Source organism: Saccoglossus kowalevskii, chromosome 9 (assembly GCF_978046115.1).
Source record: "Saccoglossus kowalevskii chromosome 9, keSacKowa6.1, whole genome shotgun sequence".
Classification (NCBI taxonomy): domain Eukaryota; kingdom Metazoa; phylum Hemichordata; class Enteropneusta; family Harrimaniidae; genus Saccoglossus; species Saccoglossus kowalevskii.
The window spans coordinates 21,662,339-21,677,617 of NC_140649.1; positions in this window are offsets into that span (position 1 = coordinate 21,662,339).

A 15,279-nucleotide genomic window follows, 5' to 3' on the forward strand; every position below is an offset into this window, starting at 1 on the left:
TGTATCCAGCCTCCATGGTATATCATCTGCTACGTCAGCTGGTCTCCCTGTCAATGCTGATTGGTGCCATCGTGTGGCTGTATCCGGCCTCCATGGTATATCATCTGCTACGCCAGCTGGTCTCCCTGTCAATGCTGATTGGTGTCATGGTGTGATTGTATCCAGCCTCCATGGTATATTATCTGCTCCGTCAGCTGGTCTCCCTGTCAATGCTGATTGGTGCCATCGTGTGATTTTATCCAGCCTCCATGGTATATCATCTGCTACGTCAGCTGGTCTCCCTGTCAATGCTGATTGGTGCCATCATGTGGTTGTATCCAGTCTCCATGGTATATCATCTACTACGTCAGCTGGTCTCCCTGTCAATGCTGATTGGTTCCATGGTGTTATTGTATCCAGCCTCCATGGTATATTATCTGCTCCGTCAGCTGGTCTCCCTGTCAATGCTGATTGGTGCCATGGTGTGGTTGTATCCAGACTCCATGGTATATTATCTGCTCCGTCAGCTGGTCTCCCTGTCAATGCTGATTGGTGCCATCGTGTGATTGTATCCAGCCTCCATCGTATATTATCTGCTCCATCAGCTGGTCTCCCTGTCAATGCTGATTGGTGCCATGGTGTGGTTGTATCCAGCCTCCATGGTATATTATCTGCTCCGTCAGCTGGTCTCCTTGTCAATGCTGATTGGTGCCATCGTGTGATTGTATCCAGCCTCCATCGTATATTATCTGCTCCATCAGCTGGTCTCCCTGTCAATGCTGATTGGTGCCATGGTGTGGTTGTATCCAGCCTCCATGGTATATTATCTGCTCCGTCAGCTGGTCTCCTTGTCAATGCTGATTGGTGCCATCGTGTGATTGTATCCAGCCTCCATCGTATATTATCTGCTCCATCAGCTGGTCTCCCTGTCAATGCTGATTGGTGCCATGGTGTGGTTGTATCCAGACTCCATGGTATATTATCTGCTCCGTCAGCTGGTCTCCCTGTCAATGCTGATTGGTGCCATCGTGTGATTGTATCCAGCCTCCATCATATATTATCTGCTCCATCAGCTGGTCTCCCTGTCAATGCTGATTGGTGCCATGGTGTGGTTGTATCCAGCCTCCATGGTATATTATCTTTCCGTCAGCTGGTCACCCTGTCAATGCTGATTAGTGCCATGGTGTGGCTGTATCCAGTCTCCATGGTATATTATCTGCTACGTCAGCTGGTCTCCCTGTCAATGCTGATTGGTGCCATGGTGTTGCTGTATCCAGCCTCCATGTTATATCATCTGCTACGTCAGCTGGTCTCCCTGTCAATGCTGATTGGTCTCTTGGTGTGGTTGTATCCAGCCTCCATGGTATATCATCTGCTCCGTCAGCTGGTCTCCCTGTCAATGCTGATTGGTGCTATCGTGTGATTGTATCCAGCCTCCATGGTATATTATCTTTCCGTCAGCTGGTCTCCCTGTCAATGCTGATTGGTGCCATCGTGTGATTGTATCCAGCCTCCATCGTATATCATCTGCTACGTCAGCTGGTCTCCCTGTCAATGCTGATTGGTGCCATGGTGTGATTGTATCCAGCCTCCATGGTATATTATCTGCTCCGTCAGCTGGTCTCCCTGTCAATGCTGATTGGTGCCATCGTGTGATTGTATCCAGCCTCCATCGTATATTATCTGCTCCATCAGCTGGTCTCCCTGTCAATGCTGATTGGTGCCATGGTGTGGTTGTATCCAGCCTCCATGGTATATTATCTGCTCCGTCAGCTGGTCTCCTTGTCAATGCTGATTGGCGCCATGGTGTGGCTGTATCCAGCCTCCATGGTATATTATTTGCTCCATCAGCTGGTCTCCCTGTCAATGCTGATTGGTGCCATGGTGTGGTTGTATCCAGCCTCCATGGTATATTATCTGCTCCGTCAGCTGGTCTCCCTGTCAATGCTGATTGGCGCCATGGTGTGGCTGTATCCAGTCTCCATGGTATATTATCTGCTACGTCAGCTGGTCTCCCTGTCAATGCTGATTGGTGCCATGGTGTTGCTGTATCCAGCCTCCATGGTATATCGTCTGCTACGTCAGCTGGTCTCACTGTCAATGCTGATTGGTCTCTTGGTGTGGTTGTATCCAGCCTCCATGTTATATCATCTGCTCCGTCAGCTGGTCTCCCTGTCAATGCTGATTGGTGCCATGGTGTGGTTGTATCCAGCCTCCATGGTATATCATCTGCTCCGTCAGCTGGTCTCCCTGTCAATGCTGATTGGTACCATGGTGTGGTTGTATCCAGCCCCATAGTATATCATCTGCTCCGTCAGCTGGTCTCCCTGTCAATGCTGATTGGTGCCATTGTGTGGTTGTATCCAGCCTCCATGGTATATTATCTGCTCCGTCAGCTGGTCTCCCTGTCAATGCTGATTAGTGCCATGGTGTGGTTGTATCCAGCCTCAATGGTATATCATCTGCTCCGGCAGCTGGTCACTCTGTCAATGCTGATTGGTGCCATGGTGTGGCTGTATCCAGCTTCCGTGGTATATCATCTGCTACGTCAGCTGGTCTCCCTGTCAATGCTGATTGGTGCCATCGTGTGGTTGTATCCAGCCTCCATGGTATATCATCTGCTCCGTCAGCTGGTCTCCCTGCCAATGCTGATTGGTGCCATAGTGTGGCTGTATCCAGCCTCCATGGTTTATCATCTGCTACGTCAGCTGGTCTCCCTGTCAATGCTGATTGGTGCCATGGTGTGGCTGTATCCAGCCTCCATGGTATATCATCTGCTACGTCAGCTGGTCTCCCTGTCAATGCTGATTGGTGCCATGGTGTGGTTGTATCCTGCCCCCACGGTATATCATCTGCTCCGTCAGCTGGTCTCCCTGTCAATGCTGATTGGTGCCATCGTGTGATTGTATCCAGCCTCCATGGTATATTATCCTTCCATCAGCTGGTCTCCCTGTCAATGCTGATTGGTGCGATCGTGTGATTGTATCCAGCCTCCATGGTATATCATCTGCTACGTTAGCTGGTCTCCCTGTCAATGCTGATTGGTGCCATGGTGTGATTGTATCCAGCCTCCATGGTATATTATCTGCTATGTCAGCTGGTCTCCCTGTCAATGCTGATTGGTGCCATCGTGTGGTTGTATCCAGCTTACATGGTATATCATCTACTACGTCAGCTCGTCTCCCTGTCAATGCTGATTGGTTCCATGGGGTTATTGTATCCAGCCTCCATGGTATATTATCTGCTCCGTCAGCTGGTCTCCCTGTCAATGCTGATTGGTGCCATGGTGTGGTTGTATCCAGACTCCATGGTATATTATCTTTCCGTCAGCTGGTCACCCTGTCAATGCTGATTGGTGCCATGGTGTGGCTGTATCCAGTCTCCATGGTATATTATCTGCTACGTCAGCTGGTCTCCCTGTCAATGCTGATTGGTGCCATGGTGTTGCTCTATCCAGCCTCCATGGTATATCATCTGCTACGTCAGCTGGTCTCCCTGTCAATGGTGATTGGTCTCTTGGTGTCGTTGTATCCAGCCTCCATGGTATATCATCTGCTCCGTCAGCTGGTCTCCCTGTCAATGCTGATTGGTGCTATAGTGTGATTGTATCCAGCCTCCATGGTATATTATCTGCTCCGTCAGCTGGTCTCCTTGTCAATGCTGATTGGCGCCATGGTGTGGCTGTATCCAGCCTCCATGGTATATTATCTGCTCCATCAGCTGGTCTCCCTGTCAATGCTGATTGGTGCCATGGTGTGGTTGTATCCAGCCTCCATGGTATATTATCTGCTCCGTCAGCTGGTCTCCCTGTCAATGCTGATTGGCGCCATGGTGTGGCTGTATCCAGCCTCCATGGTATATTATCTGCTCCGTCAGCTCGTCTCCCTGTCAATGCTGATAGGCGCCATGGTGTGGCTGTACTGTATCCAGCCACCATGGTATATTATCTGCTCCGTCAGCTGGTCTCCCTGTCAATGCTGATTGGTGCCATGGTGTGGTTGTATCCAGCCTCCATGGTATATTATCTGCTCCGTCAGCTGGTCTCCCTGTCAATGCTGATTGGCGCCATGGTGTGGCTGTATCCAGCCTCCATGGTATATTATCTGCTCCGTCAGCTCGTCTCCCTGTCAATGCTGATAGGCGCCATGGTGTGGCTGTACTGTATCCAGCCACCATGGTATATTATCTGCTATGTCAGCTGGTCTCCCTGTCAATGCTGATTGGTGCCATGGTGTGGTTGTATCCAGACTCCATGGTATATTAGCTTTCCGTCAGCTGGTCACCCTGTCAATGCTGATTAGTGCCATGGTGTGGCTGTATCCAGTCTCCATGGTATATTATCTGCTACGTCAGCTGGTCTCTCTGTCAATGCTGATTGGTGCCATGGTGTTGCTGTATCCAGCCTCCATGTTATATCATCTGCTACGTCAGCTGGTCTCCCTGTCAATGCTGATTGGTCTCTTGGTGTGGTTGTATCCAGCCTCCATGGTATATCATCTGCTCCATCAGCTGGTCTCCCTGTCAATGCTGATTGGTGCCATCGTGTGATTGTATCCAGCCTCCATCGTATATCATCTGCTACGTCAGCTGGTCTCCCTGTCAATGCTGATTGGTGCCATGGTGTGATTGTATCCAGCCTCCATGGTATATTATCTGCTCCGTCAGCTGGTCTCCCTGTCAATGCTGATTGGTGCCATCGTGTGATTGTATCCAGCCTCCATCGTATATTATATGCTCCATCAGCTGGTCTCCCTGACAATGCTGATTGGTGCCATGGTGTGGTTGTATCCAGCCTCCATGGTATATTATCTGCTCCGTCAGCTGGTCTCCTTGTCAATGCTGATTGGCGCCATGGTGTGGCTGTATCCAGCCTCCATGGTATATTATCTGCTCCATCAGCTGGTCTCCCTGTCAATGCTGATTGGTGCCATGGTGTGGTTGTATCCAGCCTCCATGGTATATTATCTGCTCCGTCAGCTGGTCTCCCCGTCAATGCTGATTGGCGCCATGGTGTGGCTGTATCCAGTCTCCATGGTATATTATCTGCTATGTCAGCTGGTCTCCCTGTCAATGCTGATTGGTGCCATGGTGTTGCTGTATCCAGCCTCCATGGTATATCGTCTGCTACGTCAGCTGGTCTCACTGTCAATGCTGATTGGTCTCTTGGTGTGGTTGTATCCAGCCTCTATGGTATATCATCTGCTCCGTCAGCTGGTCTCCCTGTCAATGCTGATTGGTGCCATGGTGTGGTTGTATCCAGCCTCCATGGTATATCATCTGCTCCGTCAGCTGGTCTCCCTGTCAATGCTGATTGGTGCCATGGTGTGGTTGTATCCAGCCCCATAGTATATCATCTGCTCCGTCAGCTGGTCTCCCTGTCAATGCTGATTGGTGCCATTGTGTGGTTGTATCCAGCCTCCATGGTATATTATCTGCTCCGTCAGCTGGTCTCCCTGTCAATGCTGATTAGTGCCATGGTGTGGTTGTATCCAGCCTCAATGGTATATCATCTGCTCCGTCAGCTGGTCACTCTGTCAATGCTGATTGGTGCCATGGTGTGGCTGTATCCAGCTTCCGTGGTATATCATCTGCTACGTCAGCTGGTCTCCCTGTCAATGCTGATTGGTGCCATCGTGTGGTTGTATCCAGCCTCCATGGTATATCATCTGCTCCGTCAGCTGGTCACCCTGCCAATGCTGATTGGTGCCATAGTGTGGCTGTATCCAGCCTCCATGGTTTATCATCTGCTACGTCAGCTGGTCTCCCTGTCAATGCTGATTGGTGCCATGGTGTGGCTGTATCCAGCCTCCATGGTATATCATCTGCTACGTCAGCTGGTCTCCCTGTCAATGCTGATTGGTGCCATGGTGTGGTTGTATCCTGCCCCCACGGTATATCATCTGCTCCGTCAGCTGGTCTCCCTGTCAATGCTGATTGGTGCCATCGTGTGATTGTATCCAGCCTCCATGGTATATTATCCTTCCATCAGCTGGTCTCCCTGTCAATGGTGATTGGTGCGATCGTGTGATTGTATCCAGCCTCCATGGTATATCATCTGCTACGTTAGCTGGTCTCCCTGTCAATGCTGATTGGTTCCATGGTGTTATTGTATCCAGCCTCCATGGTATATTATCTGCTCCGTCAGCTGGTCTCCCTGTCAATGCTGATTGGTGCCATGGTGTGGTTGTATCCAGACTCCATGGTATATTATCTGCTCCATCAGCTGGTCCCCCTGTCAATGCTGATTGGTGCCATGGTGTGGCTGTATCCAGTCTCCATGGTATATTATCTGCTACGTCAGCTGGTCTCCCTGTCAATGCTGATTGGTGCCATGGTGTTGCTCTATCCAGCCTCCATGGTATATCATCTGCTACGTCAGCTGGTCTCCCTGTCAATGGTGATTGGTCTCTTGGTGTCGTTGTATCCAGCCTCCATGGTATATCATCTGCTCCGTCAGCTGGTCTCCCTGTCAATGCTGATTGGTGCTATAGTGTGATTGTATCCAGCCTCCATGGTATATTATCTTTTCGACAGCTGGTCTCCCTGTCAATGCTGATTGGTGCCATCGTGTGATTGTATCCAGCCTCCATTGTATATCATCTGCTACGTCAGCTGGTCTCCCTGTCAATGCTGATTGGTGCCATGGTGTGATTGTATCCAGCCTCCATGGTATATTATCTGCTCCGTCAGCTGGTCTCCCTGTCAATGCTGATTGGCCCCATGGTGTGGTTGTATCCAGCCTCCATGGTATATTATCTGCTCCATCAGCTGGTCTCCCTGTCAATGCTGATTGGTGCCATGGTGTGGTTGTATCCAGCCTCCATGGTATATCATCTGCTCTGTCAGCTGGTCTCCCCGTCAATGCTGATTGGTGCCATGGTGTGGTTGTATCCAGCCTCCATGGTATATCATCTGCTACGTCAGCTGGTCTCCCTGTCAATGCTGATTGGTGTCATGGTGTGATTGTATCCAGCCTCCATGGTATATTATCTGCTCCATCAGCTGGTCCCCCTGTCAATGCTGATTGGTGCCATGGTGTGGTTGTATCCAGCCTCCATGGTATATTATCTGCTCCGTCAGCTGGTCTCCCTGTCAATGCTGATTGGTGCCATGGTGTGGTTGTATCCAGACTCCATGGTATATTATCTTTCCGACAGCTGGTCACCCTGTCAATGCTGATTGGTGCCATGGTGTGGCTGTATCCAGTCTCCATGGTATATTATCTGCTACGTCAGCTGGTCTCCCTGTCAATGCTGATTGGTGCCATGGTGTTGCTCTATCCAGCCTCCATGGTATATCATCTGCTACGTCAGCTGGTCTCCCTGTCAATGGTGATTGGTCTCTTGGTGTCGTTGTATCCAGCCTCCATGGTATATCATCTGCTCCGTCAGCTGGTCTCCCTGTCAATGCTGATTGGTGCTATAGTGTGATTGTATCCAGCCTCCATGGTATATTATCTTTTCGTCAGCTGGTCTCCCTGTCAATGCTGATTGGTGCCATCGTGTGATTGTATCCAGCCTCCATCGTATATCATCTGCTACGTCAGCTGGTCTCCCTGTCAATGCTGATTGGTGCCATGGTGTGATTGTATCCAGCCTCCATGGTATATTATCTGCTCCGTCAGCTGGTCTCCCTGTCAATGCTGATTGGCCCCATGGTGTGGTTGTATCCAGCCTCCATGGTATATTATCTGCTCCATCAGCTGGTCTCCCTGTCAATGCTGATTGGTGCCATGGTGTGGTTGTATCCAGCCTCCATGGTATATCATCTGCTCTGTCAGCTGGTCTCCCCGTCAATGCTGATTGGTGCCATGGTGTGGTTGTATCCAGCCTCCATGGTATATCATCTGCTACGTCAGCTGGTCTCCCTGTCAATGCTGATTGGTGTCATGGTGTGATTGTATCCAGCCTCCATGGTATATTATCTGCTCCATCAGCTGGTCCCCCTGTCAATGCTGATTGGTGCCATGGTGTGGTTGTATCCAGCCTCCATGGTATATTATCTGCTCCATCAGCTGATCCCCCTGTCAAAGCTGATAGGCGCCATGGTGTGGCTGTATCCAGCCTCCATGGTATATTATCTGCTCCGTCAGCTGGTCTCCCTGTCAATGCTGATTGGCGCCATGGTGTGGTTGTATCCAGCCTCCATGGTATATCATCTGCTACGTCAGCTGGTCTCCCTGTCAATGCTGATTGGTGCCATGGTGTGATTGTATCCAGCCTCCATGGTATATCATCTGCTACGTCAGCTGGTCTCCCTGTCAATGCTGATTGGTGCCATCGTGTGGTTGTATGCAGCCTCCATGGTATATCATCTGCTACGTCAGCTGGTCTCCCTGTCAATGCTGATTGGCGCCATGGTGTGGTTGTATCCAGCCTTCATGGTATATCTGGTTTCTCTGTTACTGCTGGCTTACATCTTTTTTCTGGTGTAATTCTGCTGTCAGTAAACAGTTCCGCTTTACTAATTTCTCGGGTCCCATAGCCAGGTGTTGGTGTCACCTGTGGTGGTAGCTTCTCTGCTTTACCCTCTGGCTGCACAACCCCCCTCTTGGCCGCCTCTAAAACATACAAATGTTCTATTGTTGAGCCAAATAGCGTAAAATAAGGTTCGTGGTGTCGCTCTCCAGATTATCCTCTAGCTTACCAGAACATTCTCTTCTTACAGTGTCATACTCTTTGCTGCACCTGTTTTATTTTATTTTACTTTGCTTATTTCTTAAGGTTAACTCTCTTGGCTGCCAAACATTTTCGCGATAGACTCTGAGCAAAAACTGTGTCGAGGATTAATTTGTGTGCTTAGTAGTTGTCCTTGAAAAAACGACCAATCCTACATTGCGTGCCCGGCTCATAGTCGCCACCCGTGCTTTCAGAAAGTAGTATGGGCCATATATCGCTAGGACAGGTCACCTTCGTCCATTTATCAAACTGCTTCTCTATTTATTGCAATTAACCATTGATCATAGTTCCGGTTATGACGTTGACACAAAATATTGTGACCTTCACCTTGAATAGTGTGACGTTGACACAGAATATTGCGACGTTCACCTGGAATATTGTGACATTGACACGGAATATTGTGACGCTCACCTGGAATATTGTGATGTTTACCGTGATAAACGTGTTAAAAGACACGTAATAAAATACTATTTGCCATGGTTATATGATAATTGCTTATATGGTATGAACAGGATCATGCAGTTCGATAGGAAACTTAGGAATTGCCATTATGTTCTTGTCATATTATAACAATGTTAGAACTGGCTCTTCTTCTGTTGTTACTGAACTGTTTAACAATTAGATTTAATAACCTTGATTGCAATACAACTTTTTCTAGACCATTCACTATAACTGGAATCAAATTTGTTTCATACAAATGTCAAAGCTCTATATTGGATACGCTCCATCTTTTTTATATCATCACTTGCACAAAAACAGGGGACAATAATTAAAATGTTTTCAAATAAAACAATTATGAAAAACACTCATTCTAGATGATTGATCAAGATATTTACCAATTCTATATAATACCATCGTAATGGAAATCTAGTTTACTATGTGTATATTCACCTCTAGTAAGCTGAACCTGATTTTTGGAAACAATAGTATTACCACCAATGTCAAAACAATAGCTTGAAATTTAATGTGATTTACATGCACGCCGTTTTCACGAGGCCACCTAATATATGTGATTGACTCCTTGTTTCGTTTTGCATACAGCCGATAAAGTATTATCATCGGCATTATTATATAAAGACACCTTACTAAAATAAAGTGAATTGTCGTGTGGTATTGTAGTGTATAGTGTAGAAAAATCAAATGTTTTAATTGCATTAACGTTTCAAAATTATTGTAATTTCAATTTTTCAAAAGGTTCTTTGGTTTTTTTGCACCACAGCACAGTATTTTTGAAGACCCTCTTTGATGGTAGAAAAAAAATGTTATTTTTTAGACAATGTTTTGGTAGAGCACTTGAGTGATCCTGCTATGAATCTGGCTGTATATGGTGTCTTATGCAGCTCAGGTATTGGAGTAAGGTATTGGTGTCCTTCGGAGTGGTAAGCCAGAATTTCATCTTTGTTGAGTGTCTGTATGCAGAACTACTAGAAGTCAGACTTCTTTATTTAGGCATTCATAGTAGTAATTCTTACAAACAAACACTATATTGTTGACAGATCTGTCTGCAGGGACAACAACATATTTGTCATGAAGTGAAGACAAACATTTAAGTGCTTCAGAATCTATAATTCTTCATCATCTTTTTTTATACATTTTCGTACCCAGTAGTCTTTCTAACGTCCACATCATTCATATATTTCTCAGCTGTATAATGCATGGGTAATTTTTTAAATGAGAAATCATGTTTTGAAATTTTAAGTTATATTTTGCACACTAGGACGATCTGTAAAACATTGTTCATACGCTGCCGTAGCAAAATTTTGACCATGATCTTAAAATAAGTCTAAATATCCTCAAATCTCAATTTACATAGTAATTATTCATTATATTTGCAACATCGCTAGGCTTTATCTCAATAGTGTAATTAGTTTTAATCTTTTATATTATTTTCATTTTTTGAAGACTCATCTGTAAGGAAAGGTTTGATTGTCTTCCAGAAATCACAGTTTGTGGGCTTCTTTTACACTTGTTGTTAAAATATTCTCTGGCGACGATACTTTTAATTATACTCCGTTGGATGTTATTTGTACTTGTTAAACACGTTTGTTCGACTCTTGCTGCTTTCTGTAATGGTTTATTCATGAACGCAGTTTCGTAGGCGCTAGCTTTAATTGTTTGTATTGGAGCATGCGTAATTAAGACCTCTGTCAACATGCTCTGTAGTATCCAATAATTTTCTGAAAACGTAAATAATCATCATCCCAAAAAGCTTGTAATTATGAAATGTAACAGAACCCACGCTTGAACTCCATCACGACGTATATAATATCATGACTTTTACTTAGTTTGTTTGTTATAGTTCAGGAACGTTTACAATTGGATGGATTATTCGTTAGTCTTACACCGATTAGTGAAGAACCATGAATAGTGTGATGTGTTGGTTCTCTGTTTAACTGTTTAAATCCATATTGGTCGAAACCGTTTCGTAGATGTTCTCTATTTGATTGTACTCAAAGGTCAAAGTTCAAATCACGCAGTACACATACTGGTATGTCGCTGTATAAACTATGTACTCTATCCATAGTATAATGTTATAACACCACCACTCTTACTATTTTGGTCTGACGAACCTAGGTTCTTCAATGTTAAGGTTCCTTAATAGACACAATGGGTGAATCAAATCATTCAATGATTCCCAGTGCTGCAAAAGGAGTAATTCTGTCAAGTCACCATTCAGGTGTTCTTGAACCTTTTTGCCATGGTCAGTAGGTAGGATTGCAATCACGCCAGTATACACACACGTGGATGTACCCAGTGGCATGGATGTAGCGTCAGTGAACATTAAGTTTGCGTTATCGTCAGTATTTTTCTACCTTGTGCCAATACAACAGATCGGCGTGGCACGGATTATCTGTACTTTTCTATATTATATTTATTCGTTCCTTAACATAGTAGGGTACTTGCTATACAATCCACAGCTTATCGTGGGCTATATAAATCAACAACTGTACCAATTTACCCATAGTAGAAGAATGAGGCTTTGTACATCAAAATGATCATCAGATCTGTCAGTCGCAGTACGATTTTGTAGGTCAGGGACGTATTCATATGTACCATTAATTTCAGGATAGGTGATATCTCTCATCAATAGCTCCTTCAAAATGGTCACTGAACCTCTAACTATCCTCCCATACAACAGCTTGAATGGGAAGAATCCCAAGTTGGCTTCCGGAGCTTCTCTGTATGCAATCAATAAATGTCGCAATCCCATTCTTGGCACATGTGTTTGAAGTTGTACTTAACATTACCAACAAACTGGCAACCTTGATCAGTGACAACCTGTACAGGTATACTAACACAACTATGAATAATCACCAGAGCCTTCGCTATCAATTTCTGATTTGGGGTAGCAGGTTGCATACTCCTTAAATACTGGCACCCACTGGTATTGGTCGGTTGGATTGGCCACACACAGTCCACTGCAACTCCTTTGATTATATTATCAACCAAGGACATGATGTTGTTATGAACTTAACACTGAAAGTGGCATGACATTATACTGATCACACAATACCACAGTAGTTATATATACACTTGGAGCTACACTAGTGATACTCGTCCAATCAGATTGCTCAGTTACAAGACTTTATATACACTACACTTTTATACAGAACTCCAGACATCAAAGGCGAAACACTCACTGTGCTAAGAAGAAACAAAAAAGGGTGTGTTCGAACTCAGCAATGTGATTGATATTCTGTCTTCTGAACTATATTTTTGGTTGTATGACGTTTCAAGTTAGGGTCCACAATTTCACTGTGCTAATTCCGAAAGGTCAACTCTAAAATACACTATACTAAATCACGCATTCCATGTACATTTCAATAAGACTAGTCTTTAGGAGTAAATTCGGTATTAGCGAATTCAAACCTACAGACGACAAAGTGTTTTACATCACCAAGGCTGAAATTGTAGAGAATTCCACATTTTGTTTTTCATTTTTTTGGTGTTAGAAGTCGGCATTTCGAGTCAGAATTTTGAGTTTGCAGGATGTATTCCTGCATTGCACTCCGTATCTCAACTTTGATTGTAATGCCTCAATTTTGATGGTCTGTTTGAATCAGTAATTTTATGCTGTCATTGTTTTTGTTGTTGACCGTGCACTCATCAAATAATAGCCCTCTATTTATTTAACAGATTAAACCATGTATGAGCATCACATGCAGGAATATGTAGTTCTCAAGGGAGACTGTGTTGAATAAATACTGGCGATTGTTCACTTTAAAATTGACATTGTTATTATGTTCTGAACTTTCCAGGCGACATTTGTAAATACAAGCGCCGAGATGTATTGTATGAATATAAAAACAGCAACCCTGCGGTTAAAGTGTGGTGGTCGCCGCGCCGCGCCGCGTCCTCGTATCTTTCAAAATGACATCATTCATATAATGTATTCACTTGTGTGTAATACGTCACGGGCTGCGATTGGCTGTCATTTGACGTGTGTTTATATGAATTGCGAGAAAAAAGTTAATTTGTTTAGACCACGTTGTGGGTTCACTTGCATAAGTACAGTAAAGTGGTGCATGATCTTGTTTGTGTAACATTCTTCCAATATAGTGTACATACATACATGAAAGTAATATTTCAAGAATTTTAACTACTAGTATATATAAAGGTGGTTGCTCGAAGACGTTGGCATGGTATGTGAGATTGAGTGGCAGAGGCACTCTTAAATATGTTTCCGGTATCGCCAAGTACAATTTAATTACCACGTGTACATGTTAGTAAATGTGATATTTTTTCTACAGAGACAAGTCAAATACTGACTGACAAACAGCCACAATATGTTCAACAATATATTCAGCTACAGGAGCCTTATCCGTCATCGCCATATCAGCAAAATACTGCAGTTTCAAGTGTGGTGGTAAGAAACCCAGGTTATACTGAATTTCCAAAACAACCTTGGAACGCCAAAATTTCTATATGGCAATATAGACGTCATGCCGTCAACATTGTGTCAATATATTTGCCAATATTGTGTCTCGTCGTGTTCAGTGGCGAACACCGATCGTTTATACAATTGAGTTTTGATTATGTGTTCACAAATTATTTGATTTTTTAAAAGCCATGGAACATAAACAATTTATCAAACTCAATCTTCAATTCTCCTACTCTAACTGCATTTTCGATGGAGACTTTACCTCACCTCTTTAGGCCCGATTATTGATAAACGCGGGAGTGGACTTGATAAATAAATCCTGCTAGAACTTGGTTTATGTTGTAAAATTAGTTCCCTTATACAGAAAATTTTACCTATCAAAGTTTCGATTCCCTTGGAGGCGTGAAAATTCAGGTTCGAAACTAGATTATTTTTTGTTCCCAGAATGTTTACTTAAATCGGTGAAAATAAAATGTATAATCGCACCAAGCATTCACACTGATCATATCATGATCACCATGAGTTTGGAACATCCAGATTCTGGAAGAGGGTCTGCGATTTTGAATTTAACAATAGCTTCCTAATTAATATTTTGATTGTGGAAGTATAGAGAGAGTGTCCCCTTTTAAAATACAGTTCTCTTCCAAACCAAATCCTGAAATTAATTGTTTAAACTGTTTCCTTGGAGCACCCCATATTCCAGCTCTCGGCTAAAAACAATCAAATATCTGCAAAGAAGAGATGAGCTGATTGAAGAGCAAATGTCAAGGATCAAACAATGGTGCCAGGGATCAAAAATAGATTTGGCTCGTATTTTGCACAGTGGTAGTACTTGGTCCACAACCCGTCAAAATAGCTTTCTTTTAGATCACAACTCCTTGTTGCCATGGTAACGGACAAACAAAGTTTTCTGGCCATTTCCCCAAATGTTCGCATCTCAAAAACACGGAAATCAGCATATTTTACGGCACTGTTTCAACAACACATTTGAACCTATCATAAAAACAAAACAAGATATGAATAGACAAACATTTTGGCTTTTCAAAATTGTTCTGAAATTTCCAAACACGTACAATTAAGTTCTTGGGCAGCCTGAAAACAATTAAATGTTTCAAGCTTCAAAAAAAAATTATTTTTGGCACAACTTTGTAACGCTATAAGTGCCGCTCTGGTATTTTTTTAGGGCTTTAAACTTTTACCATATATAGATCACTAGAATATCTGTCAAATGCATTGTTGAAAAATGTGGTACCTTGTTTGGTAGTCACGTGACTGTCTCTTAAAGCAGGCCACTTTTTGTGTTTGGCTGCAATTGTGAACTTTAGCCATGTTCAAAGTACGCTACATGACGAAGTAAAATATATTTCTAATTCAACTTATTATCAAAGGTGTATTGCCTATCAAATGAATGCTTGCAGAGTTTCGGGTCATGACGTTCGATTACGTGCCTTAAGAAAAAGTTGAGATAGAATCCTGATTTGTCCTGATGTACATTTGATCAGAAGTTGAATTAGAATTCTTCTTCATTTCGTCATGTAGCGTACTTTGAAAATTCACAATGCAAAAATGGCCTACTTTCAGGGTCAACCACGTGACCGAACGTCACGAACCAAAACTCGGCAAGCAATCATTTGATAGGCAACACATAGATTCACCTTTTATAATAAGTTGAATTTGAAATATATTTTACTTAGTAGTTCTAATTAAGAACCCTGGTTGGGATAGCATCTTGCATGAATT